Genomic DNA, 17,967 nt, shown 5'->3' with positions numbered 1-17,967 from the left:
GAGCGCCCTCCAGAGGCCACTGAAATCCTACACACCAACGAGTGGTCACGCCAAGTTTGCAAATCTGTAATGTTAATATTTGTTGTAATGTTATAGACTGATTGTATCGTTGTTAGATTTGTATTGTTAAAGGGTTCTTGTATTGTTATAGAGCGCTGCATTGGTATAACGTTGTTTTATTGAGAAGTTGTAGACATTTACATCTCATACAAATAGAGGGTGCAATAGTTGATCTAAAATCAGTGTATTATGCCTAAACAATGGAGACTTCAATGGAATGAGGGAGGATTTGGCCAGTGTAGACTGGGAATACAGGCTTTCTATATGCTCTCTCTACCCATGTACTCTCTCCATGCCCTTGACTGTATGGCTAGGCTTAGCTCAAATATCACCTACAAATTTGCTGATGATACAACCATTGTTAGTAGAATCACAAATGGTGATGAGAGGGCGTACAGGAGTGAGATATGCCAACTAGTGGAATGGTGTCGCAGCAACAACCTGGCATAACATCAGTAAGACGAAAAAGCTGACTGTGGACTTCAGGAAGGGTAAGACGAAGGAACACATGCCCTTTTCTCACTGTTACCATCAGGTAGGAGGTACAGAAGCCTGAAGGCACACACACAGTGATTCAGGAACAGCTTCTTCCCCTTTGCCATCCGACTCCTAAATGGACATTGAACCTGTGAACATTACCTCACTTTTTTAATGTATATTATTTGTTTGTTTGCATTTTAACTTATTCAATGTATGTATACTGTAATTGATTTACATATTTATTTATTATTTATTTCCCTCTTCTATATTATGTATTGCATTGAACTGCTGTTGCTAAGTTAACAAATTTCACAACACATTCCTGTGATAATAAACCTCATTCTGACTCTAAGTGGTGGGACGGTTGAGGAACAGTGGAAGACTTTCAGAGAGATTCTTCATGGTGCTCAACAAAGATATATTCCAGTTAAAAGCAGGGTGGCGAGAGCCAGCCTTGGATATCTAGGGAAAGAAAAGAAGACATCAAACTAAAAGCTTGTGCATACAAAGTTGCCAAAAGCAATGGGAAACTGTAAGATTGGGAAAACTTCAAAAAGCAACCAAGAACCACTAAGTGAGCATTAAAAAAAAGGGAACTAGATTACGAAAATTAACTAGCACAAAATATAAAAACAGATAGTAAACATTTTTTTAATTATGTAAAGTGGAAAGAGGTGGCTAAAGTGAATGTAATTACCTTGGAGGATGGGAAGGGGAAATTGATTTTGGGTAATGAGGAAATGGCAGAGGCTTTGAATGACTATTTTGTGTCAGTCTTCATGGTGGAGGACAAGTCTAACATGCCAGTGAGATGTTATGGATGTGATTGGAAGTGAGGACCTCGATACAATAGCTATCACTAAAGAGGTAGTGCTGAGCAGACTTGTGGGCCTGAAGATAGATAAGTCCCCTGGTCCTGATGGAATGCATCCCAGGGTACTGAAAGAAATGGCAGAAGTTATAGTAGAGGCTTTGGTGATGATTTACCAAAATTCTCTGGACTCTGGGCAAATCCTGGTGGATTGGAAGACAGCAAATGTCACGCCACTGTTGAAAAAAGGATGTAGGCAAAAGGCAGGTTAGATTAACATCTGCAGTTGGGTAAGAGCTTGAAGCTATCATTTAAGAAGAAATAGCAAGGCATCTGGAAAGAAATGGATCCATCAGGCAGATGCAGCATGGATTCAGCAAAGGCAGGTCCTGTTTGACAAACTTACTGGAGTTCTTTGAGGATATAATGAGTGCAGTAGATAGAGGGGAACAATTGGATGTTATTTACTTGGATTTCCAGGCGTTCAATAAGATGCCGCATAAAAAACATCCATATGATTAGGATGCCTAGAGTTGGGGGTGATGTATTAGCATGGATAGAGGATTGGTTAACTAATAGAAAACAGAGAATTGGGATACATGGGTGTTACTCTGGTTGGCAATCAGTGGTCTGGTAGAGGGGACTGAATGAAGCGTATCTAAGTTTGCTAATGATCCTAAATTGAGTGGAAAAGCAAATTGTGCAAAAGATATGGAGAGTCTGCAGAGAGATAAGAGAGTGGACAGATAAAGTACAATGTTGGTAAATGCAAGGTCATTTGTAAGGGAAAATGAAAGAACAGATTGATATTTAAATGGTAAAAAAATACAACATGCTGCTGTGCAGAGGGACTTGGGAGTGCTTTTGCATGAATCACAAAAGATTGGTTTGCAGGTGCAGCAGGATATCAGGAAGGCAAATGGGATGTTGGCCATCTTTGCCAGAGGGATTGAATTTAAGAGGCGGGAGTTTATGCTGAAACTGTACAGGGTACTGGTGAGGCCGCACCAACTGTACTACGTGCAGTTCTGATCTCCTTACTTGAGGAAGGATATACTGGCTTTGGAAGGGGTGCAGAGAGGGTTCACCAGATTGATTCCAGAGATGAAGGGGTTAAACTGTGAGGAGGGATTGAGTCGCCTGGGACTGTACTTGTTGGAATTCAGAAGAATGAGAGATCTTATAGAGACATAAAATTATGAAAGGGTAGATAAGATAGAGGCAGGAAAGTTGTTTCCACTGGTGGGTGAGACTAGAATTGGGGGACATAGCCTCAAGATTCAGAGGAGTAGATTTTGGACAGAGATGAGGAGGAACGGTTTCTCCCAGAGGGTGATGAATCTGTGGAATTCTCTGCCCAATGAAGCAGTGGAGGCTACCTCAGTAAATATATTTAAGACAAAGTTGGATAAATTTTTGCACAGTTGGGGAATTAAGGGTTATAGGGTAGGTAGATGGAGGTGAGTCCATGGCCAGATCAACCATGATCTTATTGAACGGCAGAGCAGGCTGGACGGGCCAGATGGTCTACTCCTGCTCCTAATTCTTATGTTCTTATTGTTTTAAAGCTGTGGTTGTATTTCATAAGAATTGTACTGTTACTAAATTATATTGTTGCAGTTATAAAGTCATTGTAATGTAAAATCTGACTCAGAAATATTATCATGGACTTATATGATGTGAAAATTTATTGTTTTGCAGCAGTGAAAAGACATAACATCACTATAAATTACAAAACAGTGGGAAAAAAAGACCGTGTTCATTGGATCATGGACTGTTCAGAAATCACGAACATTTGAACAGTTGTAAGGCCACAGATGGGAAATGGGTTCCACAGTCAAAGTTGATCCCCTCTAAACAGCTGAATCAAAATCAGAATCAGGTTTACTATCACTGACAAAAAAAAATACTGTAAGTTACAATAATAAGTGCAAAAGAGGAACAGTGAGATGGTGTTCAAAGACCGTTCAGAAATCTGATGGCAGAGGGGAAGCTGCTGCTCCTAAATTGTTGAGTGTGGGTCTTCAGGCTCCTGTACCTCCTCCCTGATGGTAGTAATGAGAAGAGGGGTCTTCAGGCTCCTGTACCTCCTCCCTGATGGTAGTAATGAGAAGAGGGGTCTTCAGGCTCCTGTACCTCCTCCCTGATGGTAGCAATGAGAAGAGGGGTCTTCAGGCTCCTGTACCTCCTCCCTGATGGTAGTAACGAGAAGAGGGCCTGTCCCAGATGGTGACAGTCCTTAATAGTGGATGCCACCTACTTGATTCTGGTTGAGTTTACAACCCGCTTTAGCTTTTTCCTGATCCTTGAATTGAAGCCTCCATAGCAGATGCAATCAGTTAGAATGTTCTCCACGGTACATCTGTAGATACTTGCTAAAGCCTTTGTTGACAGACCTCAAACTCCTAATGAAATAAAGCCAGCAGTGTATCTTTGTCATAATTGCATCAAAATTTTGCACTGAGGATAGATATTCGGAGATGTAAAACATCTTCAGAAATGTTCACAGATATAAAAATTCTACAGGTGTCAGGCACAGAACTGCAGTTGCAACCACTGCTAAGGGACCAAAAGACTCAAGGCAGAAGAAAGTCTGCGGGTTGCCTGGAGTTCCCTCCAGCATTGTATCGCCTGGCTTCACCTATCACCTTCCAGCTAGCCTCCTTCCGCGAAACCCCCCCCCCCCGCTGACTTTTTTATTCAGTATCTTCCCCCTTCCTTTCCAGTCTTGAACAAGCCTCACTGGCCTCTTACCTCTTCTCATCTGCCTATTACCTCCCCCAAATCCCCTCCTCTGAACTTTTCTCCTATGGTCCACTCTCCTCAGATTCCTTCCTCTCCAGCACATTACCATTCCTACCCACATGGCTTCACCTACAGTATCACCTTCTAGCTATCCCCCATCTGTTTATTCTGGGGTTTTCTCCATCCTGAAGAAGGGTCTCAGCTTGAAACATCGACTGTTTATTTATTTCCATAGATGCTGAGTTTCTCTAGTATTTTGTGTGTTGCTTTGTATCAGATTTGTTGATAACATTAACTTACTATTTATGGTGCTCTTTTCATACAAACAGTGTAGTTCCAAGTGCTTTACAAACATGAAAACACAAAATACTGTTAGTTAAAAGCAAGATTAAATAAATAGGTTTAAAGGTGGCATTTAAAAGTGTCAACTGTGTCTGCATCCCTGATAGTTTTAGGTACTGAATTCAACAGTTTATAAGCGTAGTATAAAAAAGCTGTCCTGCCAATTTGAGTCAGATTGTTTCAATTTTAAGAGGCAAGCGGAAGAAGACCAGAGAGCTGGAGAAGGATGCATTCTGATCCCAAATCACTGAGCTTTAAAAACAAGTAAGAACTTTAAAATCAATTCTAAATGTTAGAGGAAGCCAATGCAGAGTAGTTAGGATGAGAGTGATGTGCTCCCTCATGCTGGTTTTAGTTAAAAGTCTAGCATTGGCATTCTGACTGAGTTGACGTTTGTCAGCAAGTAAGTATTTTACTTCCTTCAATGTGTTTTAATGATATAGTTAATTCATAATTGTTATATAATTCTAATAATGATTTCTTATACAGTGTTTCCTGTGTTTGTGGATACTTCTTGATGCTGAATCAGCAAAGGTCATGAAACCGATATTTCGTTACACCACATGGGTTTCCTCCCACTCTCACGGACATGCTGATTGGTTCACTGGCTGCTGTAAACTACCCCTGCCATAGGTTAAAGGCAAAAAGGATCAAAGGAGGTTAGAAGTTACTTATACAGAGTGCTGGATGCATGAAATGCCCCACCCATGGGTGATGGTAGAGGCAAATATGTTAGGGGCATTTAAGAAACTCTTTGATAGGCGCATGGATGAAAGAAAAAATGGAGGGAGTGGTATGTAGGAGGGAAGGGTTTGATTGATCTTGGAGTAGGTTAAAAGGGCAGCACAGTACTGTGGGCCAAAAGGCCTGTACTGCGCTGCAGTGTTCTATGTGTAAGAGGGAATAATCTTATTTCCAGGTCAGTAATGAGGACAACTTGGATCCAAAGGGCTAGGCAGCACCTTCTGTGTCATAGTCATAGAACATAGCAACACAGAACCGGCCACAGGCACATCCAGACCATCAAAACCTGTTTTCCTGGCTAGTCCCATCTATCAACACAAAGCTTTTAGCCTCCGTACCCCTCCCATCCATCTACTTGTCCAGACTTCTCTTAGATGTTGCAATCAAACACGATTTCACCATTTTTGCTGGCAGCTCCTTCCACACTTGCACTACCTTCTGAGTGAAGAACCTAATGTTCCCCTTAAACAGTTCACCGCTCACTCTTGACCTCCAGTTCCAGCCTCACCCAACCTCAATGGAAAATACCAACTTGCATTTACCCAATGCAAGCCCCTCATAACTTTGTATACCTCTATCAAATCTTCTGCACTCCAGATAATTAAATCCTAATCGTTTCAACATTTGCCAATAACTCCAGACCCAGCATCATCCATCTGTATAGATGTTCTCTGTATATTGTTCAATCATATTGATGGTGGTGTCTGAAAAGAGGATGCTGTCCAAGTTGCATGCCATCTTGGACAATGACTCCCATCCACTCCGTAACGTACTGGTTAGGCACAGGAGTATATTCAGCCAGAGACTCATTCCACCGAGATGTAACACTGAGTGTCATAGGAAGTCATTCCTGCCTGTGGCCATCAAACTTTACAACTCCTCCCTCGGAGTGTCAGACACCCTGAGCCAATAGGCTGGTCCTGGACTTATTTCCACTTGGCATTATTTACTTAGTATTATTTAATTATTTAAGGTTTTATATTGCTATATTTCTACACTATTCTTGATTGGTGAAACTGTAATGAAACCCAATTTCCCTTGGGATCAATAAAGTATTACTGTCTGTCTGTCTATCTTTCCTGTAGGTAGGTGAGCAGGACTAAATTTGGCCTCACCAACTTCTTGAATGTCATAAATAAAAATCAAAGTAATCCAATGAGTCCAGGTTAGGCAGCTCTTAGATTTCAGACACAATTCTAGAAAGAAATTCTCCACATCTGGTAGCTTTCCAATTCTTTTCTCCTGTGATTCCAATCTCTGCCTGAATGAAAATGCAGGAAACACTTAGCAGGTGTTGGGAGAAACAGTTAAAACTTCATGTGCATCACCTTTCTGCTTCTCCACGACCTGCCAATTATTTCCCATTCCAACACCTGCAGTATTATGACTAAGGAATGTTATGTTCAAAGTTCTAAGTAAATTTATTACCAAAGTACATAAATGTCACCATGGACGACCCTGAGACTCATTCTCTTGCGGGCATTCACAGTAAATACAAGAAACACAATAAATCAATGAAATCCACACTCAACAGGATGGGCAAACAGCCAATGTGCAAATGGCAAACTGCAAATACAAAAAGAAGGCAAAGAAAGAATAATAATAAGACATAAATATCGAGAACATGAGATGAAGAGTCCTTGAAAGCAAGTCCATAGGTTGTGGAAAAATTTCAATGATGGGGCAAGTGAAGTTCTCCCCTTTGGTTCAAGAGCCTGATGGTTGAGAGGTAGTAACTGTTCTTGAAATTGGTGAATGAGTCCTGAGGCTCCTGATGACAATAGTGAGAAAAGATCATGGTCTGGATGCTTGATGATGGATGGTGCTTTCCTGCGACAGCACTCTGTGTGGATGTGCTCAGTGGTGAGGAGGGGTTTACCCTTGATGGAGTGGACTATATCAACTACTTTTTGTAGAATTTTATGTTCAAGGGCATTGATGTTTCCATAGCAGGCCATGATACAACCAGTCAATATTCACTCCACACACATAAGTTCATCAAAGTTTCAGATATCATGCTAAATCTTTGCAAACTCCTAAGAAAGTAGAGGTGCTTCTGTGCTTTCTTCATAATGACACTTATGTGTTGGACCCAGGACAGATCCTCTGAAACCCACTCCACCTCTGATCTCCCAATGAGAACTGGCTCATGGACCTCTGGGTTCCTCATCCTGAAGTCAATAATCAGCTCCTTGGTCTTGCTGGCATTGAGTGAGAGGTGTTATGGCACCACTCAGCCAGATTTTCAATCTCCCTCCTATGTGCTAATTTGTCACCAGCTTTGATTCAGCCAACGACAGTGGTGTCATGAGCTAACAGATATGGCTTTGGATCTGTGCTGTTGGAGATTGTGGAGGAGATGTTGTTGCCAATCCGAAATAACTGGGGTTTGCAAGTGAGGAAATTGAGGATCCAGTTGCACAAGGAGGGATTGAGGCCAAGGTCTTGAAGCTTATTGATTAGTTTTGAGGGGATGATAGTATTGAATGCCGAGCTTTAGTCAATAAAGAACATCCCAATATATGATTCATCACTCTCCAGATGTTCCAGGGCTGAGTGAAGATCCAATGAAATAGCATCTGCTGTTGACCCGTTGTGACAGTAGGCAAACTGGAGTGGGTCCAGAATTCTTCTTAGGCAGCTGATTTGTTTCATCAGCAACCTCTTAAAGTACTTCATCACAGTGGATGTAATCATGTATACCCTCATGAACTATGCTGTCACATTGGGCTTAGACTGAAATCATAGGGTTGTCATGGACTGAGAACGTTTTTGAAGGAGCCTCCATGTTTTGATGTTCAAAGCGATCATAAAAGGCATTGAGTTCATCTGGGAGCAAAGCCTTGTTGTCACCTATGTCACTTGGTTTCACTTTGTAGGAGGTGATAGCATCTAAACCTTGGCACAGTTTTCAACATCTTTCAGTAATCCATGCGAGGTGACGTTCTGGAGATCGTACCTGGATTTCTTGTGTTTTACTTAGTTTCTGGATTTATTTTACATCTGACCCTCAGCAGACTGTGGATCTCCTGATTCATCCAAGGCTTTTGGTTTGGGACAACTCTGAATGATATTATGGGGGACACTCACCTACACTTGTCTGTATAAGTCCATGACAACTATGCTGTATTGGTCCAGATCTTCTGATGAATTCTTGAACATGACCCAGTCCACCAACTCAAAGCAATCCTGTAGTCACTCCTCTACCTCACATGACCACCTCTTTATTGTCCTTATCTCTGGAGTTTGTTCTTTAGCCTCCGCCTGTACGCAGGTAAGAGAGGGAGAGCTATGTGATCAGATTCCCCGAAAAGTGGTCTACACATGGACTGGTAGGCATTCCTAATTGTAGTATAACTATGGTCGAGTGTATTGGGACCCCTGATGCTGCAAGCGATATGTTGATGATAAATGGCCACAGATTTCTTCAAACAAGCCTGACTGAAGTCCCTTTCAAATTATTTGAAAGGTGTTGGAGCTAGGCCGATTCTTGTTTGCTGATGTCGGCATCGAGTGCCTGCTTAATGTGTTGAGACCCGACATAGATTGGGAGACTGCTTCACTTTTGTTGCATCCACCGAAATATGTGGAATCTCCCAGTGGCTACCTATTTTAATTCAACTTTCCATTTCCATTCCAATACATCGATTCTCAATGAGCCATACTCAGATTGGAGGAACAACACCTCAGAATCCATCTGAGCAGTCTCCAACCTGATGGTATGAACAGTAAATTTCTCCAACTTCTGGTCCCTCTGGTTCTCTCTCTTTCCATGGTCCACTGTCATCTCCTATCAGATCCTTTCTTCTTCAGTTCTTTACCTCTCTTCTCCCAGCTTCTATTTCATCCCCCCACCACCACCCTCACCTGCCAGTATGTACTCCTTTCCCCCTCCCTCCACTTTCTTATTCTGCCTTTTGCATGCTTCCTGTCCAGTCCTGATGAAGAGTCTTGGCCTGAGACGCTGACTATTTATTCTCCACCATAGATGCTGCCTGACCTGCTGAGTTCCTCTAGCATTTTGATCGTGGTGCTCTGGACTTCCAGGTTCTGCAGAATCTTTTGTGCTTATGTTGGCTCTTCTGTAAACCCTGGTGCAGTATAGATTCACCAGACTACTGGACAACACGGCTCTCCCAAGACAGAATATGGAAGTAAGTTTAGAAGAACATGCAGTTATTTCATTGAGACTAATATGATCTGTAAGTGATGTTCCTGTCATTGAAGACAGCTGAACCAGTGGGTGACGCAGCCTCAGAAGAAAAAGCTGGCTGCTTGTTAAGGTATGTCTTTACACAGAGTTGTGAGCACCGGACATTCTTTACCTCAGAATGAGTGGGCACTCAGTCATTGAGAAAGTGCTGACATTTGGAGAAGGAAGTCGGAGGATCAGAACGCGAGTGCGGTGGGAGCCACCTTGAATTTTTCTTATTCTCACCGGAGTTGAGAGAGGTGGGACTGCACAGGCATGTGACGGCGGGCAGGATTTAAAAAGGACACAGCCTTATACAGCGGGCAGCGGGTTGAGCCGAGAGCAGAGTGAAGGCTTAAGGGCTTTGGCTCAATGGGCTTAGGCGGAAGCGGGCGAGGCAAGGTAGGTTTAGGTTTCAGTTGTTCCTGTTATTTGAGGAAAGGGGCAAGTATGAGTGTGAGGGCAGTTTCTTGTTCTCGGTGTCGGATGTGGGAGGTCCTGGAGTCTCCTAGCCTCCCGGATATCCACATCTGTGCCAGGTGTGCCAAGCTGCAGCTCCTAAGGGCCCATCTTAGGGAACTGGAGCTGCAGCTCGATGACCTTCGTCTGGTCAGGGAGAGTGAGGAGGTGATAGAGAGGAGTTTCAAGCAGGTGGTCACTCCGGGGCCATGGGAGACAGACAGGTGGGTCACGGTTAGGAGGGGGAAGGGGAAGAGTCAAGTACTAAAGAGTACCACAGTGGCTGTATCCCTGTTTGAGTACTGTTGGGGGGGGATAGCCTACCTGGGGGAAGCAACAGTGGCCATGCCTCTGGCACAGAGTCCGGCCCTGTGGCTCAGAAGGGTAGGGAAAGGAAGAGGAAGGCAGTAGTAATAGGGGACTCAATAGTTAGGGGGTCAGATAGGCGATTCTGTGGACACGATCAGGAGACCCAGATGGTATTTTGCCTCCCTGGTGCCAGGGTTCAGGATGTTTCTGATCGCGTCCAAGATATCCTGAAGTGGGAGGGTGAGGAGCCAGAGGTCGTGGTATATATAGGTACCAATGACATAGGTAGGAAAAGGGAAGAGGTCCTGAAAGGAGAATATAGGGAGTTAGGAAGGCAGTTGAGAAGAAGGACCTCAAAGGTAGTAATCTCGGGATTACTGCCTGTGCCACGCGACAGTGAGAGTAGGAACAGAATGAAGTGGAGGATAAATGCATGGCTGAGGGATTGGAGCAGGGTGCAGGGATTCAAGTTTCTGGATCATTGGGACCTCTTTTGGGGCAGGTGGGACCTGTACAAAAAGGATGGGTTTCACTTGAATCCTAGGGGGACCAATATCCTGGTGGGGAGATTTGCTAAGGCTACTGGGGAGACTTTAAACTAGAATGGTTGGGGGGTGGGAATCAATTTGAAGAGACTAGGGGAGAGGTTAGCTCACAAATAGAGAAAGCTAGTCAACAGTGTGTGAGGGAGGATAGGCAGGTGATAGAGAAGGGGAGCACTCAGACCAAAGATTTAGGGGAGAAGGAAGAAAAAGATAATAAAGTTGTTTGCACCGTTAGGGATAAACAGAGAGTAAGAGGTGGAAAGTTTCTTAAATGCATCTATTTTAATGCTAGGAGCATTGTAATAAAGGTGGATGAGCTTACAGCATGGATTGATACCTGGAAATATGATGTTGTAGCTATTAGTGAAACATGGTTGCAGGAGGGGTGTGATTGGCAACTAAATATTCCCGGATTTCGTTGCTTCAGGTGTGATAGAAACAGAGGGGCAATGAGGGAGGTGTTGTATTGGTTGTCTGAGAAAATATTACAGAGGTGCATTGGCAGGATAGATTAGAGGGCTCGTCTAGGGAGACTATTTGGATGGAATTGAGGAATGGGAAAAGTGTGGTAACACTTATAGGGGTGTATTATAGCCATCTAATGGGGAGAGAGAATTGGAGGAGCAAAGTTGTAAGGAGATAGCAGATATTTGTAGTAAGCACAAGGTTGTGATTGTGGGAGATTTTAATTTTCCACACATAGACTGGGAAACCCATTCTGTAAAAGGGCTGGATGGTTTGGAGTTTGTGAAATATGTGCAGGATAGTTTATTGCAGCAATACATGGAGGTACCGACTAGAGAAGGGGCAGTGTTGGATCGCGTTAGGGAATGAGATAGGTCAGGTGACGGACGTATGTGTTGGGGAGCACTTCGGGTCCAGTGATCACAATACCATTAGTTTCAATATAATTATGGAGAAGGATAGGACTGGATCCAGGGTTGAGATTTTTGATTGGAGAAAGGCTAACTTTGAGGAGATGCGAAAGGATTTAGGAGTGGATTGGGATAAATTGTTTTATGGGAAGGATGTAATAGAGAAATGGAAGTCATTTAAAGGTGAAATTTTGACAGTACAGAATCTTTATGTTCCTGTTAGGTTGAAAGGAAAGGTTAAAAGTTTGAGAGCACCATGGTTTTCAAGGGATACTGGAAACTTGGTTTGGAAAAAGACGGAGATCTATAATATATATAGGCAGCATGGAGTAAATGAGGTGCTCGAGGAGTATAAAGAATGTAAAAAGAATCTTAAGAAAGAAATTAGAAAAGCTAGAAGAAGATACTGTAGTGGTGTGCTACACACCGCTGGAATAACCACGTGCAGACAGTGAGCTGCAGTTGCATTAAAGATTTATTCAAACTTCGCAGCCTCGCTTTTAAACCTTCCCATTTTCCATCCTCCCCGGGCGGGAATACTGTAGGGGGCACACATTCACAGTCCCTTCCTGCGCGCGTGTTTTTCCCTTTGCTGGTGAAGAAGGCCTGGCACTCTTTTTGGGGCCAGCTTCTCTGCCGGTTTGCCGGTTTGAGTGGTCTGGAAAGTGGGTCACCACATACAAGGTTGCTTTGGCAAGTAAGGTGAAAATAAATCCGAAGGGTTTCTACAGTTATATTAATAGCAAAAGGATAGTGAGGGATAAAATTGGTCCCTTAGAGAATCAGACTGGACAGCTATGTGCAGAGCTGAAAGAGATGGGGGAGATTTTGAACAATTTCTTTTCTTCGGTATTCACTAAAGAGAAGGATTGTAGCAATGTGCTACACACAGCGCTGAAATAACGACAAGCAGTCGGTAAGTCGTTTCGAGATTAGTTTATTCAAACTTCACGGCACTGGCATTTAATCCCTGGCGCCTGCCCTCTCTGGGCGGAAATGACGTCAGAGGTGCATTACCAAAGTCTCCCCCCGTGCACTGGCTATTTGTGAGCCGGTTCGCCTGCGCAGAAAGTAGATCGCCACATAACCCCCCCCCCCCCCCAATGTCCACAGTCTGGATCAGCCTGTTTGGGAGGTCTGCCTCTGCACCGCAGTGCCTGAACCTCAACCAGCTGCGCCAAGTCCACATGGACTGGTTTGAGTCGGTCCACTGTGAAAACCTCCTCTTTCCTCTTTTCAAACAACTCTTTGAAGTTGTTGATCACCTTGAACGCCCCCTCGTACGGCCGCTGTAGTGGAGTCCGGTGACCGCCCCTTCGTACAAACACAAACTTACAGTTCTGTAGGTCTTTGGGTACATGGATCGGGGTCCGTCCGTGCTGTGAAGTCGGTACGGAGGCCAGGTTGCCGAGCCTTCCGTATAGCCTGTCCAGGACTGCTGCAGGTTCTTCCTCTTGCCCCCTTGGGGCTGGTATGAACTCTCCCGGAATGGCCAGGGGCCGACGAGGCGTGCAGATCCTCTTTGGGCGCTGTACGAATTCCAAGCAGGACCCAGGGAAGCTTGTCCAACCAGTTAGGTCCGCTCAGACGGGCCATGAGAGCCAACTTCAAGTGACGGTGGAAGCGTTCCACCAGTCTGTTCGAATGCGGGTGGTAGGCAGTAGTGTGGTGTAGCTGTGTTCCCAACAGGCTGGCCACAGCCGACCACAGGCTGGAGGTGAACTGGGCGCCTCTGTCGGTGGTAATGTGGGCTGGTACCCCGAAGCATGCTACCCAGGTTGCGATCAGTGTTTGGGCACAGGAATCGGCAGATGTGTCGGTGAGCGGGACTGCCTCTGGCCACCTCGTGAACCGGTCTACTGTAGTTAGGAGGTACCGCGCTCCTCAGGACACTGGTAGGGGGCCCACGACATCCACATGAATGTGGTCGAACCTCCGGTGGGTGGGTTCGAATTGCTGTGGCGGGGCTTTAGTGTGCTACTGCACCTTGGCTGTTTGGCACTGCACGCATGTTCTGGCCCATTCACTGACCTGCTTGCGAAGTCCGTGCCACGCGAACTTGCTGGAGACCAGCCGGACGGTTGTCCTGATAGATGGGTTTACAATATAATTATGAAAATATGTTCAGAGGCCTTTTATAAGATTAAAAATTATTGGGAAAGAGAACTTAACTTTACTATCTCTATTGAGAATTGGGATAAAATTCTTCAATTAATTAATTTATCCTCTATATGTGCTAAACATTCATTGATACAGTTTAAAGTTGTGCACAGTGCTCATATGTCCAAGGATAAATTGGCTCGTTTTTATTCCCATATAAATCCTGTATGTGACAGATGTCATTCTGAGGTAGCTTCTTTATGTTTTGGTCTTGTCCACTTTTGAAAAAAATATTGGAAAGACATTTTCAATATTATTTCCACGGTATTGAACATTGATTTACAACCTCATCCTATTACTGCAATCTTTGGTTTACCAATGATGGGGTCAATCCATTTATCTCCTTCTGCTTGTCGGATGATTGCATTTCTTACAATAATGGCTAGAAGATCTATTTCGTTGAATTGGAAAGAAATTAATCCCCCTACCGTATTTCATTGGGTTTCTCAAACTATGTTATGTCTAAATTTGGAGAAAATTTTAAGTGTCGTACATGACCCTTCTATTAAATTTGAAAAGATTTGGAGGCCATTTATTCAATATTTTCACATGATGTAATTTGACCCTGTTCCAATCTTATTTGTTTTTCCGGTTTTGATTATATATATATGTTGAGAGGATCGGAGTTGGGGACACTGATGATTTTGTAATTTTTTTTATATAGATACTATAAACAGCCCTTTTTCTTCTTCTTTCCTTCTTTTTTTCTTAATAGTTAGTGGTTAGTTTGTTAGTTTAGTTTTTCTTAGGGTATTAATTTTTTTTTCTTTTTCTCTTTTCTTTTTTTTTCCAACATGAATTACTTAGTTTTTTTTTTGTTTCGTTTATATGACATTTGTATCATTTATGATTTGGGAAGACTTAACTACATTCCTTTTATGTCTATTTTAATTTTTTAAGTTTGTAATCCCATTATCTATGTACTAATCTTATCATGTTGATATTAATAAAAAGATTGAAAAAGAAAGATAGGTGCCCCAAACCATGTATGGAGTTGAAAACTCGCTGCCTCCAGGCTGCCAGGATGATGGGGCGAGGTTGGCCGGTAGCCATGTCGCACAGGAGGGTCCAATCACCTGGGCCTACGAGAAAGTCCTGCAGCTGCAAACCCGAGACTGCGGTCCTGTAGTTGGGCATCTCATCGTCTGCCTGCTGTGCCTCCGCCACTGCTGCATAGTCCACCCCTAGGGACAGGGCCTGGACAGCTGGTCTGGAGAGTGCATCCACCACGACGTTGTCCTTTCCCAAGACATGCTGGATGTCCATCATGTACTCAGAGATGTAGGACAGATGTCGCTGCTGGCAAGCCAACCAGGGATCGGACACCTCTGTGAATGCGAAGGTCAACGGTTTGTGGTCCGTGAACGCGGTGAACGGCCTGCCTTCTAAGAAGTACCTGAAATGCCGGATTGCCGGATACAGTGCCAACAGCTCCCGGTCGAAAGCACTGTACTTGAGTTCGGGTGGTTGTAGGTGCTTGCTGAAGAACACCAGGGGTTGCCAGCACTCCTCGATGAGCTACTTCAGCACCCCACTGACTGCTGTGTCAGATGCGTCCACCGTGAGTGCGGTCGGAACGTCCGCTCTGGGGTGCACCAGCATTGCAGCATCTGCCAAGGCTTCCTTGTCTTTAATGAAAACGGCCGCGGCCTCCTCGTCCCAAGTAATGTCCTCGCCTTTACCCGACATCAGGGTGTACAAAGGGTGCATGATATGGGCTGCTGAGGGGAGGAAATGGTGGTAGAAGTTCACCATACCAACGAACTCCTGCAGGCCTTTGATCGTGTTGGGCCGAGCAAAGTGACAGATCGTGTCTACCTTGGCAGGCAGAGGTGTTGCCCCGTCTTTGGTAATCCTTTCTTTTTCCATCGTTTTATTATCATTATTAATAAAAACAAAATAAAATTGGTACCTAGATAATAGGATTACAAACGTACATATTTCAACTAACTATAAAAGATTACAAAAACAATGATTACAGTATAAATGAGTATTCCCACATCATAAAAGATACAATATACAAATAGACAAGGCAAACCTAGGTGTATCATAATATAGAATAAAAAGAAAAAAGAAAAAGGAAAAAAGAAAAAAAATTCATTGTACAAAAACTAATCTAAAAATCTAATAACTAATAGAAGAAAAAAAAGAAAAAAGAGAAAATAAAAAGAGAAAAGAAAAAAAAGGGCTGTTTATAATATCTCACAAAAATACAAAATCATCAGTGTCGTCAACTCCAATCCTCTTGACATATATGAAAGCAAAACTGGAAAATCAAATAGGCCTGGAACAGGGTCCTATTACACCATATGAAAATATTGAATAAATGGTCTCCATATCTTTTCAAATTTAGTTGGTGTCAAATACACCACTTCTAATTTTTTCTAAATTTAAACATAACATAGTTTGAGAAAACCAATGAAATACAGTAGGAGGATTAATTTCCTTCCAATTCAACAAAATAGATCTTCTAGCCATTAGTGTAAGAAATGCAATCATTCGACAGGCGGAAGAAGATAAATGAAGTGAGTCCATCATTGGTAAACCAAAAATTGTGGTAATAGGATGGGGTTGTAAATCAATGTTCAATACCACAGAGATAATATCAAAAATATCTTTCCAATATTTTTTCAAAAGCGGACACGACCAGAACATACGAGTTAAAGATGCTATTTCAGATTGACATCTATCACAAATAGGATTTATATAGGAATAAAAATGAGCCAATTTATCCTCGGACATATGGGCCCTATGTACGACCTTAAACTGTATTAATGAATGTTTGGCACATATAGATGATGTATTAACTAATTGAAGAATTCTATCCCAATTCTCAATAGGAATACAAAGGTTAAGCTGTCTTTCCCAATCATTTTTTGTCTTAAAAGGGGCTCTGAACATATCTTCATAATTATATTATAAAGTTTTGATATAAGCCCTTTCTGAAAGGGGTTTAATTCAAACAATTTCTCCAAAATACCTGAAGACACAAAATTTGGAAAAGTAGGAAGTACAGTATTTTAAAAATTCCTAATCTGTAAATATCTAAAAAAATGAAATCTAGGCAAATTATATTTATTAGATAATTGCTCAAAAGACATAAAACAATTATCCAAAAATAAATCAGAAAATTGTAGTAATCCCTTAGTCTTCCAAGCTGAAAAAGCTCGGTCCATAATTGAAGGGTGGAAAAAACAATTGGATACAATGGGAATATTTAAAATGAACTGAGTCAACCCAAAAAATTTCCGAAATTGAAACCATATACGTAAAGTATGTTTAACTATCGGGTTGTCAATTCGTTTCGGCAATTTAGAAAGAGCAAAAGGGAGAGAAGTCCCCAAAATAGAACCCAGTGCAAAACCTGGTACCGATTTAATTTCCAGGCTCACCCAATGAGGGCTAAAAGATCCATCCCATTCTTTCAACCAGCATATCAAATATCTAATATTAACTGCCCAATAATAAAATCTAAAATTAGGCAATGCTAATCCACCTTCCTTCTTTGCCTTCTGTAAGTATATTTTACCTAACCTGGGATTTTTATTCTGCCATATATGAGGAAATTTTTGAATCAACATTAGTAAAAAAAGATTTCGGAATAAAAATTGGTACCGCTTGAAAATATATAAGAACTTAGGTAAAATAACTATCTTAATAGTATTAATCCTACCTATCAGAGATAAAGATAATGGTGACCACTTAGTAAACAAGCATTTAATCTGATCAATTAAGGGTAGAAAATTAACCTTAAATAAGTCTTTATGGTTTTTTGTGATTTTAATCCCTAAGTAAATAAAAGAGTCATTAACTAATTTAAAAGGTAAGTTTCCATAAATTGGGACCTGTCTATTTAAAGGAAACAATTCACTCTTATTAAGATTTAATTTATACCCAGAAAAATCACTAAATTGAGCCAACAATGATAAAACTACAGGAATGGATTTCTCAGGATTAGAAATAAATAATAATAAATCATCTGCATACAAAGATAACTTATGGGTATCTGTCCCACGATTAATACCAAGAATATCCTGTGATTCTCTGATAGCAATTGCCAAGAGTTCTAAAGCAATATCAAATAATAGTGGGCTAAGAGGACAGCCTTGTCTAGTGCCCCAAAATAGATGTAAAAAGGGAGATCTTTAATTATTAGTAAACACCGAAGCTACTGGAGTAAAATAAATCAGTTTAATCCAGGAAATAAATGTCGGACTAAAATTAAACTTCTCCAACACATTAAAT

Source organism: Hypanus sabinus, chromosome 16, assembly GCF_030144855.1.
Source record: "Hypanus sabinus isolate sHypSab1 chromosome 16, sHypSab1.hap1, whole genome shotgun sequence".
Classification (NCBI taxonomy): domain Eukaryota; kingdom Metazoa; phylum Chordata; class Chondrichthyes; order Myliobatiformes; family Dasyatidae; genus Hypanus; species Hypanus sabinus.
Note: the sequence above shows the minus strand (reverse complement) of the source record.